The sequence below is a fragment of the Crocuta crocuta genome, unplaced genomic scaffold (assembly GCF_008692635.1).
Source record: "Crocuta crocuta isolate KB4526 unplaced genomic scaffold, BGI_CrCroc_1.0 scaffold503, whole genome shotgun sequence".
Classification (NCBI taxonomy): domain Eukaryota; kingdom Metazoa; phylum Chordata; class Mammalia; order Carnivora; family Hyaenidae; genus Crocuta; species Crocuta crocuta.
In genome coordinates, this window is record NW_027527143.1 from 689,087 (window position 1) to 693,593 (window position 4,507).

Sequence of the window (4,507 nt, forward strand, 5' to 3'; positions counted from 1 at the left end):
CATTTCCTCTCCTCTCAAAACTCACATATGACCAGCACTATGGCAAGCAGTACCCAACAGCGTCAGTTGCAGGTGAAGTCTAAAGTATCACCATGAGAGGGCTCTTCCAGTGTAGAAGTCCCATTCTGTCTGAGAACTTTTCCCCTGAGAACATACTCAGCTCAGTCTGCAGAACATGCCAGTGGGTGTCTCAAAATGAAAGAAATAGAAAAAAAGGATGACCCCTAAATTCTCCAGCATCTGCCTGCCAAGGCCTAAGAGACCTCCAACTAGTTCCCTACAAAAAAAGTGAGCATAAAGGATAAAGCTAAAACAGGATTGCCAAATAGAGCTTTGTTCCCAACATTCTCTGAGAAACCCTGGATGGATAGACTGAGCTATATTTCAGAGGGTCTTGTTTTGGCTGATCTAGATTGACCTAAGCAGCCAGAGTCAAAAACCATTTGAGTGGCTTCCTTGTTCATTGCCTTTAGGCCCATTCACTCTCTTAGTCTTAAAGATCTCATCAAAGCTAAGAAGAGACAAGGGGGGGGAAAGCCTGCAGAAAAACACACCCTAAAGGGGGAATCGTCTCCCTAAGGTCCTCAGTATTGATCTAAAACTACCTACACTAAGGCCTTCCTAGAGCAGAGAGGAAGAGGAAGCCTCTTAAGGGGCAGAGGGCTCCAACCTTCTGCGTTAAGAAAGGGAGCATTCCATAGAAAACAGTTCCAGCTGGAACATATACAGGAGACAACCTCATGGAGAAAGTTCAGGAAGGAAAAAGAAAAAACCCAAAGACTTGAACAATCAATGGAAGTGGTGAATTTCTTCCCACCTTCTCCTTTAATCGATTTTTGTGAATAACAGTAATAAAATTAGAAATGAAAAACTTTAAAGAAAATGTCAGCACCCAGGACAGTGCTCATTCCACCACTTGGATTGATGCATGCTCCCTTCTCCCCACCCAAGAAAAGCCAGGCTTCCAGAACAGATTCAGGATCCTATACCTACACTGGCTCAACAAAACTAGTAAAATTTTTGGCACAGTTGGCATTAAACTCTCTCTTTGTTTTAATATGGGGCACCCTATTTGGGAGTCTATTTCCAGACACCTGACTGCTCTTCTTTTGCTAAGGGGACAGGGATGATCTGACAGTTGCTCAGATGCAATAATGAAGTTTCTCTGTTATGTTCCACAATGTCTGGAAACAAATCCTAGAGAGACCAATCAAAAACACACAGTACCTAGGAAATTATGCAGACTTTCCTTTATTCTTTCACATGGCTCACCTTTATTAAATATTTACCATGTTTGGGTACTGTTCATATATTTTAGCTCATTTAGTCCTCTCTGGGTCAACAAGTCAGACTAAATGGGGAAGAAAACTGCCTTCTTAGTTACCAAGAGTCATGATCTGAACAGATAATCCATGGCTATATGAGACAATCTCATTTTATTTTTCTTATATGTTTATTTATTTTTGAAAGAGAGAGAGATAGTCGGAGAGGGGCAGAGAGAGATGGAGACAGATGATCTAAAGAAGACTGTGCTGACAGCAGAGAGTCCGATGTAGGGCCCGAACTCATGAGCCATGAGATCATGACCTGAGCTAAAGTCAGACACTTAACTGACTGAGCCACCCAGGCACCTGAGGCAACCTCATTTTAGAGGATTTTGTTCAGCCCTTGGTGCCACATTTTAAGAAAATCTCCACCTGTACTAAGAACACATCTCAGTGAAAGTGACTCCATCTCCTACGTGAAAGAACAGACAGGCTAAATCAGAGCCACATTAGCAGCATATTGACACTGATATTCAAATAGAATCTTTACCTGCCTAATTATATCTAATTAGGCCTACTTATACCTCCTCTGTCTCTGCAAAAGAAGAATTCAAAAACATTCAAGGCAAAACGCCCACCCCCAGTTTATTTATGAAATATGGTCTGTTTCCACTGAGCCTGAGTTGGAGGAGGAGTTACTTTTCTCTTTTCCTGAGGGACATCATTAGCATAGTGATAATTAAGGAGAGGCAGCAGCCAGAGTTTGGTAAATTATTAATGGTTTCAATCATCCAGAGAGCAGACAGCCTATGTGTGCGGTTGTCCTTGGTGACAGAATGGAAGTGCTCTGGGGAAACAGAGACAATGGACAGAAAATCAGAGCTGAGTGTGTGGAGCTCTGCATGCACAGATTCAGACTTTCTCATCCAAATAAACTGGGTTTTCATGCAGAAGTATTCATAGATTAAAACAGGGAGCAGGCCCGTCTGCCATATGGTGAATGTTATCAGTTTCTCCTCATCCAATGGCTAAACAGAAATTAGGCCTGGTCCCAGGGACCTACTGAAACGTGAAGGAGGAGGAGGGGCGCCTGGGTGGCTCAGTCGGTTAAGGTTAAGCATTCGACTTCAGCTTGGTCATGATCTCACGTCAGCCCCGCGTCAGGCTCTGTGCTGGCAGCTCAGAGCCTGGAGCCTGTTTCAGATTCTGTGTCTCCTCTCTCTTTCCCTGACCCGCTCATGTTCTGTCTCTCTCTGTCTCAAAAATAAATAAACACTAAAAAAAGTTTTAAAGAGAAAAGAAAAGTTGAGGAGGAGGAGGTAGTGGGTCTTTCACAGCAACAACAGAGATTAGGAGTTAGAAGGTAAAACTGAGAACTCATTAGGAGATCAGTGCCAAAGCGTGGTTGGAGAGTTTATGCAAAATAGAGTATTGGAGCTGGGGCGCCTGGGTGGCTCAGTCGGTTAAGCAAAATAGATTATTGGAGACAAAGGGGGTTGAAAACAAATGTCAGAAGGTAAGATACACAGATAAAAGGGATTATAGGCAACCTGAAAAAAAAAAATGAGAGTGAAGAGCATCATATAGGAACAGGTAAAAGAAGAGATGACACAGACACATCCCAGGGAAGAGGAATTCAAAGCCACTGAGGAATCTTTCTCCCTCCATAAGTTTACTTATATGGGTCCCACTTAAACAGAGCTGTCTTGTTACATAAAATCATAAGCTCCTTGAGGGTGGCAATTTTTACTTTTTCCTTTTCTGCTATGTCCCTAGAGCCTAGCACAGTGCCAGACATATAGTAGGCACTCAAAAATATTTGCTGACTAATAAATAAAGGGATGAAAAGAAGGTTACAAGTAACTTACCATGCTAGATATTAGATAAAAAAAGAAGTATTGAGGATACGCCTTTCATCTTGGGTCTATGCACCTTTCACAAACTTCCAACATCGCTATGTTGGGACTGAGCATCTGGAGGTTGGCAACCCCCGTAGTCTGTAGGAGTCCCTGTGAGGAGGGCCTAGGGAAGAACTTGCCATTTTCAATGGAAAACAAGTGGCGGTAATTAATATGATGACTGTGTACTTTGGATCTGGATTTGCTGAACCTTTTTTTATAGTAAGACACCAACTGCTTAAGGAATAAGGATGTTTTAATTAATCCATTAAACAGATGTGAAAGGAGCATTTTAAGAGATATAATGTCTTAGAGAAATGAATCAAACTCTTGAATTCAACATACTTGATATTTTGTAAATAAACTTATGGAATGAAAAAAAGTCTTGATAAGTATTTTTCAATAAAATCACATCAATTGTTACTGTAGCAAAGAAGTTACTAAACAATTCATTGAAGATCAGTGAGCTTTCCAATATACACCACTACCCAGCAAATAATTGAACAAATGCTCATTTGATATTTATGTTCTTTACCTAAACTGCTTTTCCAAATGTCTTCTCCTTCAACCCTTCCCCCCAGCACAGCACAAAGGCACTGTTGCTCACTTGCTCTATCTGTATCTTTATCTCTGTCTCCTTCTCTCACTCTAAGTGGAAAGTTAAAAAAAACAAGTTCTATTACTGCATATATAAAAACAAAATAACTGCTCTTATAATCATGGTGTGACCTGAAGAATGAGAGATGCCACTCCCACATGGCATCTCAGAGTCTGTGGTGCTCTTCCACTCTTTGGGTTGTATGTTGAGCCTTTGAGATCTCCAGCCACAGGCAGTCTTTAGCAAACTGTGAGGTAGATAAAGCTGGTCTAGTGTCTCCCTTTGGGGCCCTAATACCTCAGCCTCTTTATAGTCCTCAAAAAAGAGAAGGTGAAAAATCCACCATAACAGAAGCAGGAGTAAAAGAATGGTCTGTACCTCTCCGGAGCATTTATTTTTCATACCAGTACCTTAGGACAAAGGAGTTTGGAGAAAGCTCCGTTTGTGAGGACTGATCCAGTAGTTAGGTTAGTTATAAATAAAACCAAATCTATGAATTATATTCATAGACTCAGGACTCAGACAGAAAAGATCAAGATGAAAAGGAGAAGAGATATAGTTCACATAACACAGATATGAGAAACTCCATATTTATATAAAAAGAATCCCAGAAGAACTAAATGTACACCAGAGAAATAATAAAGAAATGAGAGAAATATCTATACTCAACTAAGAAAATCTTTACTGTTTCTGTCAAAAGAACTCAATAAGATTCAAGAAAGAATATGGAGAAAGACCACCTACAC

The 4,507-nt window shown here is 40.8% G+C and overlaps 1 pseudogene; it reads left to right on the forward strand.

Moving 5' to 3' along the window:
* Nucleotides 1-3,221: 3,221 nt before the first annotated feature.
* Nucleotides 3,222-3,412, forward strand: LOC144228466 (cytochrome c oxidase subunit 7C, mitochondrial pseudogene; annotated as a pseudogene).
* The last annotated feature ends 1,095 nt before the right edge of the window (nt 3,413-4,507 follow it).